At 61.0% G+C, this 9,640-nt stretch overlaps 1 protein-coding gene across 1 annotated transcript in view; it reads right to left on the minus strand.

The window, feature by feature from the left end:
* MAPK4 (mitogen-activated protein kinase 4) overlaps nt 1-7,075 on the minus strand; it is a 55,178-nt gene extending 48,103 nt beyond the window's left edge. Inside the window, exon 1 of the mRNA XM_054003114.1 lies at nt 7,026-7,075. The gene's annotated coding sequence lies outside the window, so the exon portion shown is untranslated. The remainder of the gene's footprint in view (nt 1-7,025) is intronic.
* Nucleotides 7,076-9,640: the final 2,565 nt, after the last annotated feature.

Genomic DNA, 9,640 nt, shown 5'->3' on the forward strand with positions numbered 1-9,640 from the left:
CAGCAATTCCCAGTTCCCAATCTCCCACCTGTGCCTGCCCTCTGGCAGTGGAAGCCATTGCCTGTGTGCTGTCCCTGCATGCCTTGTCCCCAGTCCCTGTGCAGCTCTCCTGGAGCCCCTTGAGGCCCTGGCAGGGGCTCTGAGCTCTCCCTGGAGCCTTCTCTTGTGCAGCTGAACAGCCCCAGCTCTGCCAGCCATCCTCTGACCATCTTTGTGCCTCTCCCTTTCCCGGGATGCAGGGTGGGAATTACAGCCACAGCAACCCCAGAACAAAACCAGGAGCAAACCAACCTTACTGGGCACCCATGGGGAGTGGGGAGAGGAGCCCAGCACTGAACCCAACCCAACACTTCGTGCTGCAGTCCCGACAGAAATGCAAAGATAACTGCTTTTTTTTTTTTTCCCTCCTCCCATTCTCCTTGATCTCATTTTAATTGGAACCGGTCCCAGATGGATCAGATCCCGAGAAGCCCAGCACCTACCCTCTGTCCTTGAAGTAATTTTAAGCCGGGACCTGTTCCCACATTCGCGTTTCCAGCCCTGCTCCCTCGCAGCCGGCCAAGGGTTTAATTCACCTTTACCCAAAGGCGCTTTGCGATGGTTCAGAACTTTCCACAGCACGGGGCAGTTAATGGAGCACAGAGCCCGGCCGGGGGCCGGCTGGCACAGGGGGATTTCCAGCCTGGCTGCAAACCTGGCCCTGCCTCCAGAGCTGCTGGAGCACCCGGCCTGGGGCTGGGAACACCCCCAGCTCCTGTCAGAGGGATCACAGAGCCAGAGGTGGGCAAGGGGGAGCAGCCTTGTTGCCAAAGGCTCAGCCTCCCCAGCTCAGTGCCGCACTTCCCAGCCCCATTTCTCTCACACAGAGGAGCAAGCCTCCCTCAGGGGCTGGAGATGACCTGCAGAGCTTCCTCTGGGAAGGGATTTCAGAAGGGCTTAGGAAGCCTGCAGCTGGAAGCAGCCTGCACTCCAAAACATGAAATTTGATTGGCCTTTTATCTTGGTTTACATAGCTAATTGTTGCAGGTGTATCCGTTACCATGAAATTAATCCCGTTGTAAAATCAGGTGTAGCCAAGAATTAAATTGAGCAAACAATCCAGACAGCTGGGACAGATGGACACCAACAGGACTCAGCTCGGGGGGACTGTTTGCTGTTCCCCGAATTCGGAGGGGCTGTGACACGGCCAAACCACTTCCCCGGGAGATCACAGGGACCCGGAGTGCCCGTGGCTGGCCGGGAGCGGAGCCAGGGCTCGGGGCAGCAGGAGGTGGATGTTTATCCGGCAGGTCAGGGCAGGTGAGGCGAGGCGGCTCTGGGCACAGGCGCAGGACACGAGGGCAGGGTGCGGGTGGCCGGCCCGGGAGGGGACAGCTGTGCCCCAAGGAGCGCGGGGGGCACGCACCCAGCTCTCCCTGCCCCGCTCCTTCCCTGCCTCCCGGGAACGCCCCGAGCAGCCGGGAAGAGCCGGCGGCTCCGGGCTGCGGCAGCGGCGTGGGCTGGCCGGCTTCCTACGGGGATGAGCGCTGTGTATAATATAGAAACCGAGCTGCCTGTTCCAAGCACAACCACGCCGGCTGCTTTTTAAAGACAGGCTCGGCTCGGGTGGAAAGTGCTGCAGGAACAAGCGGCGTTAATTCCCCCCGCAGCCTCCCAGCCAGGGGAAGCCTTCAGTGGGGAGATTTGTGAGCTGGTCCCGCTGCCGGTCCAGCCCCGGGGACAGGGAGTGATGGCAAGGTCACCCTGGCACCTTTCAGCTGGGCTGAAATCGGCTCCTGTAAATCCTCGCAGGCAATCCTGCCTGGAAAGCCCTGGAAGCAGATCAGTGTTTAATCTCAGCCTGGCGCTGGGCAGGGGGGGAGCACTCGGTGGCCTCCCGGAGCCCAGCCTGGGCTGCACCGCCCGGCACCACGCCTGCCTGGCAGCACCTGGCCAGGTCCAAGGGGTGCCGCGGCCACCTGGGAGAGCAGCACATCGAGGCACAAACGTGCCAAAACAATTCTCCCGCGTGGAGTACGTGATTCCCTTCCCCAGCCGTGTCAGACAGTCAAACGCCACAAGCGCTGAACTTCACTCTTCTGCGTGCACAAGGACACCTTGCCACCATCCATCACATCCACACAGCCGGGGGGGGGAAGGCAAATAAAAATGCCACAATGCAAACAACTGGTGAGGAACTGATCCCAGACCCGGGGAGCTCGCAAATCTTCGGGATGAGAAGTCGCTGCTGGCGCAAGGAACGGGTCACGTTTCAGCGTTAATTGTCCATGGAGTGGCAGCAGGTCTGCGTGCCAGGGACGAGGCCAAAACGGACTGCCATGTCTAATGCAAGTCTATAATTCTTCTGTTACTTTCTGTTTCTCTGCTGCTCACAGGAACGGCGAGCCCAAAATAACGGCAGCAGCGTATGACTTTAAAAGGGCAAATTTAAAAAAGCCCAGAGCAGTCGCTGGCATCAGTGAAAGCAAGGAACCTGCTTAAAGCTTCTACCAAAGATCCCAAAAGTCACAAGCCTGGAAAAGCGGCAGGATTTAAATAATGAAAAAGCCATTCTGGCAAAAATGAGACGTGGAAAATGCATGGAAACGTGATCTTTCTAGGCACAGGAGAGGAGAGAGAAATGGCACTGGAAAAGAAATGTCCAGTGTCGGTGACTGATGGGGACCTCTAAAGGAATCCATTAAATCTGTACAGCCAACAGAACTAATTGAAAAATAAGGCACTTTCTAAGCATGCTAGGAACAGAGAATTAGGTGTCTGCCAGATTCACTATTAGGTACCATCAGTAAAACTGAGGAAACAGTTGCCAAAGAGGACGAGAGGAGCGCACAGATCAACCGTGTGCACCCCACTGTGCCAAAGCAGGGCTTTTCCCACCAGCCCCCAGTGCAACCTGCTTTAAAACCCCTTAATTGACCCCTTAAAGCCCCCTAACGACAGAAATTTCAGTATTGCCAGACATCTGCCAAAATAAAGCGTTTTCAGACCAACTGGTGGAACTCGGAAACTTTGTGTAGTCACAGTATTTGGGTAAAAGGCAGGAGCAGCAGGCAACCCGGGGCCAGCTCCAGCTAGAACAGCAGGACAGGAATTTCAGGTAAATACGCGAACTGGAGACTAAAAATACAATTCCAATCAGCCAGCTGAGTTTCCTGGAATTAGATCTATTCAGGGGACTTATTATCTATCTAAAGACATTACTGTTGCCTCGGCACAGTGTTTGCCCACACTTCTCCAGCGCACGTAATATCCCGAGGATGAATCTCACAGCGGGTGTAACCAACACCACACGCGTCAGGTGTGCGCTGAGACAGCCCCGGCGTGGCTGCTGCCCGCTGCCGAAACAGCAGCCATGCACCTTCCTCGGGGGTTTTTGTCACTGCCCACTCTCACCCCTGACTCCTTCCGTGGGATTATATTCAATGGAAGTCTCTAGCAGGAAAAGCCGCGGTAACTCACGGATGGTCGGTCGGCGGCCCAAATCCCCTCGGTGAGGCCGCGGTCGGACAGACCACGGCTTTGTGCAGCAGGGCGATGCATGGGGCAGGGACAGAGACCTCTGCCAGAGCCAGGAAAGCGTTTGGGATAAGCACGGAGCATCTCCCGCCCAAGGCATCAGCACAAAGCCGGAGCGGCTGGTCCCTGATGGGGGGGGGGGGGGGCAGTGGGAGCACGTCCGTAAGGAATCAAAAAAGCGAGCTCACACCCATGGCTGCGCCCAGACGGGCACCCGGGCAACACGGCCACGCCAGCCACATCCCGAGGGTGCCACAAAAACCACGCGAGGAGGAGCAGGAACCCCGCGGTGTGGGGGGACAGCACCCTCGGGCTCCTGAGGAGCGGGTGTGGAGGTGACCCCGCCACTGCGGGCAAGGAGCAGGGAGCGACGAGCCACCTCTGCGACAAGGACACGGCAACATCCCCCCGCCGTCCGCAAGCCAAAACTAGATAAGTTCAACCTTGAAATGAGATAGCATCTCTCCAGAGTCAGAGCAATTAAATGTTGACACAAGGTAGGCAGGAAGGGGGTGGAGGAGCGGGGCGGGGGGGGGGAACTCGCCATTGCTCAGAGCCATTAACACAAAATTAACAGGCTGCTTGTTTAACCCGGGCTTCTGTGTCTGCAAGGAGGATGAGCTGCAAATGCTTCCCTGCAGTTGCATTTCTGCAACACCTCCCACCTGGGGCGGGGGGGTGTGTGTGGAAAGTTTCAGAGGCATTTTCTATGCTTGGGAAGAGTCCTGAGTGGTAGGAGAACAGCAGGGTCATGCTAAAAAAAGGAAAGATCAAGGCGAAAAGTCTGAAAACCACGGTTTGCAAGCGCCGGGTGAGATTCATCTCGCTTAAATTTAGACCTCTCAAGCTCAGCTATCCAAATCAGAAGCAGCGCCCGGAAAGGCATTTGCCTGGCCTGCATACGAGGCTTTCCAGAGAGGGAAACAAGCCTCATTTGGAGGTGCCTGTCCCCCCAGTTTGGTGGGGAACAGCTCGGAACGGATCCTTTCAGACCCCTGGGCAAGGGCAAACAAACAGCACCCACTAAGGCAGCTCCAGCTGCAAGCCAGTTGTCTCATGCAACCTGCAAAGCTGAGGGGTATTTCAGCCCAGAACAGCAGTTCTGGAGAATTTGCCCGGCAGCCCAGCACGCAGGGGGCAGGAGCAGGGTGAGGGTGAATCCAGCTCCTGGAGGCAGGTCTTCACGACTCTGTTCTAGGCGTAAAGAAGAGACAAACACGAATCCTCCTCTGCATGGAGGACTCGGCCCTGAGAGCGTGAGGCTGGCCGAGGTGTTCCCAGATCATTGTCATTCTTTCCAAACGCGGGTGATTTGCCTGGGATTTCAGGTTTTATCAGTCCTTACTAACAGGCTGGGCTCAGCTGCAGGAGGGAGAGGACTGCGATGAATCACAGCCACAGACTCGTTTAGGTTGGAAAAGCCCTCCAAGACCACCAACCACTAACCCAGCACTGATAAACCCACCCCTAACATCCCTGAGTGAGCCCGACTCTGCTCTTTGGCTCCAAAGCCAGGGCAGGGCAGACTTGGTTCTCCCAAGCACAAGGGCATCAGTGGAACAGGGATTATCGTATCCCTTTGCCCCCTCTTCTTTTGTAGGGATGGGGAATGCTGATGCTCTCTTGCTGGGTGTGGGATTTATCCTCAAAAGTCCAGCTCTGGCCCTTATTCCTGCAGTTTCCTCATTACAGTCCTGACCTCCCTTTCCCTGCAGTCCTTCACCCACAAACCTCCACGGGGCTTGTCACCTTCCACCTGAGGGGCACCTGTGCAGCCACAACAAGGTCAGGGCACTGCAGGTTTGAGCTGCCCGCCCCGATCCGCGTCCAAGGGGCTGGAAAAGATGTGCCTGTCCCCAGGCCTCGTTCTGCAGGAGGCTGGGATCCTGCTCAGACCAGGAGACGGAAAAATCACTCTGGTTTGCTGGGAAGTTCCCAGCGCCAGAGAGGATTAGTCGTGTCTTAATTGTGAGGAGCCAGCAGCACAGAGCTGACTGCAGAGACCGGGACCCCCTCCCTCGGCAGCAGCCAAGATCTGTGTGTCCACTACCAAGCCAGCTGCTTGGACGAGGGAAACCCTGGACACTGCACATCCCCTCCTGTGGGCACCGTGTCCCCGGGCACACAGCCCAGGCAGGCAGAGGCGCCCCAACACCTCCGACGCCCCGGCAGTCGGGGTGAGTAAAGGCTGAGCTCTGGATGCACACCGCAGCCTGGGGACCCTCTGCCCTAACCAGCCCCACACCTCGGGGTGGAGGAGTCCTCTGGGCAGCCGTGTGGGGACAGCCCAGCGGAGCCACTGCCACGCCAGGCTCAGGTTTGCCTCCCCCTTTCTGGTCCTCACACCACAGCAGCCCGGGATGGATCTCCGCAGCCAAACTCGCCTTCCTCGCACGCCAGGCGTGTCCCACGCCATTAAAGCCTGGGCTGTCACCACCTGCCACCTCCCCCCGAGGGTCTGGCTCAGGTGAGAGGAAATAAACCTGACTGAGAGCAACCGCAGCCTGCCTTGGAGCAGGACAGAGGGAGAGAAGCAATTTTCTCTCTCTGGGCACAGGGAAGGGGGTCCGGGGGACCCGCCAGGCACGCCGACACCGGGTTTGCCCGTGGGCACACGCAGGATCTACACAGCCATGGGGTACATGTGCACGCTCAGGGCAGGTAGAGACCGTCACGGCACCTGCGGATAGATGGATACAGCTCACAGAGACGCCCCCGGGGCACGTACGGACTCAGCCGGCCGGTACAGACCCACAGGGACCATGGGCACACAGAGCGCGTGTGGGCTCGCAGGGCACGCACGGACACGGAGGGCTCATGTGGGCAAATGGGGCACGTACGGACACACACAGCGCGGACAGACAGACAGGCAGGGCACACACAGACACACACACACAGCGCGGACAGACAGACAGGGCACACACAGACCCGCGGGCACGGACAGACAGACAGGGCACACACAGACACACACAGTGCGGACAGACAGACAGGGCACATACAGACACACACACAGCGCGGACAGACAGGGCACACACAGACACACACAGCCTGGACAGACAGGGCACACAGACCGGCGGGCACGGACAGACAGACAGAGCACACACGGACCGGCGGGCACGGACAGACAGACAGAGCACACACGGACCGGCGGGCACGGACAGACAGACAGGGCGCACACGGGCGCACGGCGCCCGAACAAGCCCACAGGGCACACACACAAAGACGCACCGAGCCCGTGTAGAGCCGCGGAGAAGCAATGCCCGCGTCTCCGCTCGCCCTCGCAGGCAGCGAGCCGGCGCTCAGACGGGTTTGAATCCCTCTGTGCCGGGCAAGGGGCTCCGGGGCACGCGAAGGACGAGGCGACACCGGCGACGCTCCCGCGGGCGGTCCCGCACGGGGCACGGATCCGCCCCCCCCCCCCGCCCCCGCCCGGCTCCCCCCCGCCCGCCCCCGCTCAGCGGCAGCGCCCGGCGGGGCTCGGGGGCAGCGCCGGGGCCGCCCGCACTCACCGGGGCCGCCGCGCTCGGCTCCGCCATGGCCCGACCGGCACCGGCACCGCGCCCGCCCCGCCTGACGTCACCCCCGGCCCCCGCCGCGCCGGCACCTGCGGGAGGCGGGGCCGGCAGCCGCGAACCCCCCCCCGCCCCCATCCCCGGGAGGCACTGCCGGGGGTCCGGGCATCCCTCGCCATCCCCGGGAAAAGGCGCTGGAGAGGTCGGCTCCCCCCTCGCCATCCGCGGGAGGAGCCGCCCGGGGGTCTCGTCCTCCCTCGCCATCCCTGGGAAAAGCCGCCCCCGGCATCGGGTCCCCCCACCCGTTCCGGGGAGGGACCGCCCGGGGGTCTCGTCCTCCCTCGCCATCCCTGGGAAAAGCCGCCCCCGGCATCGGGTCCCCCCACCCGTTCCGGGGAGGGACCGCCCGGGGGTCCGGTCATCCCTCGGCATTCACAGGAAATGCCGCCGGAGGGGTGCCAACCGCGCTCGCCATCCCCGGGAGGAGCCACCCGGGGGTCCGTTCAGTCATCCCTAGCCATCCCCGGGAAAAGCTGCCCCAGGGATCTGCTCCCCCTGCTCCTCCCGCTCCCCCGTTGCAGTCCCCGGTAAAAGCCGCCCCGGGGATTCGGACCGGCCTCGCCATCCCCGGGGGGAGCGGCACGGAGAGGTCCGGTCCCACTGGCTATGGCCGGGGGGAGCCGCCGAAGGCCATCCAGACCCTCCGCTCCTCCCTCGCCATCCCCGAGAGGAGCCCGGTGAGCCCGGCCATCCCTCGCCATCCCCGAGAGGAGCCCGGTGTGCCCGGCCATCCCTCGCCATCCCCGAGAGGAGCCCGGTGAGCCCGGCCATCCCTCGCCATCCCCGAGAGGAGCCCGGTGAGCCCGGCCATCCCTCGCCATCCCCGAGAGGAGCCCGGTGTGCCCGGCCATCCCTCGCCATCCCCGAGAGGAGCCCGGTGTGCCCGGCCATCCCTCGCCATCCCCGAGAGGAGCCCGGTGTGCCCGGCCATCCCTCGCCATCCCCGAGAGGAGCCCGGTGTGCCCGGCCATCCCTCGCCATCCCCGAGAGGAGCCCGGTGAGCCCGGCCATCCCTCGCCATCCCCGAGAGGAGCCCGGTGTGCCCGGCCATCCCTCGCCATCCCCGAGAGGAGCCCGGTGTGCCCGGCCATCCCTCGCCATCCCCGAGAGGAGCCGCCCAGGGGATCCGCTCCCGGTTCCCTGGCGGCGCCGCCGGCGGGGATCTGGCTCCCCTCTTCTGCCACAGCCCCTGTGAGGAGCCGAGGGAGGGGGACCCCGCCTGGCCCCCACCTCGGGGCATCCCTCGCAGCGGAGGGTGCTGAGCGCCCTGACCCTCCCGGCTGGGCTTTCTGCCCTTTCCCCTGCCCGTACCCAACGTGCATTCGCTTATCAGTTTTAACCTGGGGGTTTCGGGGTCTGCACCAAGCCATCGTCCCTGTGGGACCCTTCTGGCAGCGTCCCCGCGTCCCTGCGCTCCGGAGGTGTTCCCAGCGGAGGGGGGTGTGATGGATCACAGGTGAGGCAGCTGAGCTCTTCCTACCCGAGGGTGCCTTCACCCACTGAGCAGCCTCAAAGGAAAAAAAAAATTCGCTGTATTTACAGTGCGAAAGAGCAATTAAAGGAAGCTGCTTCAACAGTCTAAGTGGAGGAAGCGTGACAGCTCAATAGTTATTGATCCCCTCCAGACAGGCATGCTGCTCTGTTGGAGCTGAAGGAACCCTGCCTGATGCAAGGGAAGTGGCGAGAAAAAAATAAAAAATGGCCCCGTAAATTAAAACTCCCAGGGAATTACATGGGAGGAAATGAAGGTGTATAAGCAATTTCTGGTGGCACAGTAATCTGTAACTCTACTGTTCTGCTGTCTAGGATTAAAATGAATGTTCCCATCCAGTTGCCCCGTGAGCAGGAAGGTGTTTAATAGAAGCTCTTGCTCTGTGGATGGAAGGGTGGAAACGGAGAGCAGAAAGAGGAATAGGAGCATTAGCAGTTATTGTTAAAACCTCCCAGGGAAACTGCCCCCGTGCGCTCTCTGTGCAAAGTGTGGAGGTTATTCCCGTGGCTGTTTGGCCCCAGGTGACAAATGCACCGCCGGGGACACTTAAGGGCATCCTGGGGCCCTCCAGGCAAAGCCCAGTGCCGGAATACAGGGGAGCTTGGGCGAGGGTGTTCTCAGACGGGGCAGCTGTCTGGCGGGGTGCTCCAAGACATCACTGCAGCAAAACACACGGTGACATGCCCGGCTCCGGCGCTGTGATCCTGCTCTGGCCCTCAGCACAGGGGTTTCCAGCCCGGGAGTGGCCCAGCAAAGGACAAAGTGGAGAGAAAATCAGTGGCCATCCTGGCACACAAACCCCGTGCCATGGGAGCATTCCTGGCACCTGCCCTGCCCGGGAGTGAGGCAGGGATCTGGGGGCTCTCCTTCCGTGGCTCCAGCCCTTTGGCTTGTGGCATGGCCACGGGCTGGTCTCTTTGAAAATCTGGGCCAGTGAGTTCTGGAGTGAGGCCAGAGGAGGCCACCAAGATGATCAGAGGGCTGGAGCACTCCTCCGTGAGGAAAGGCTGAGACAATTGGATTGCTCAGCCCAGAGAGGAGAAGATTTGGGTGACCTAAT

Source organism: Vidua macroura, chromosome Z, assembly GCF_024509145.1.
Source record: "Vidua macroura isolate BioBank_ID:100142 chromosome Z, ASM2450914v1, whole genome shotgun sequence".
NCBI lineage: Eukaryota > Metazoa > Chordata > Aves > Passeriformes > Viduidae > Vidua > Vidua macroura.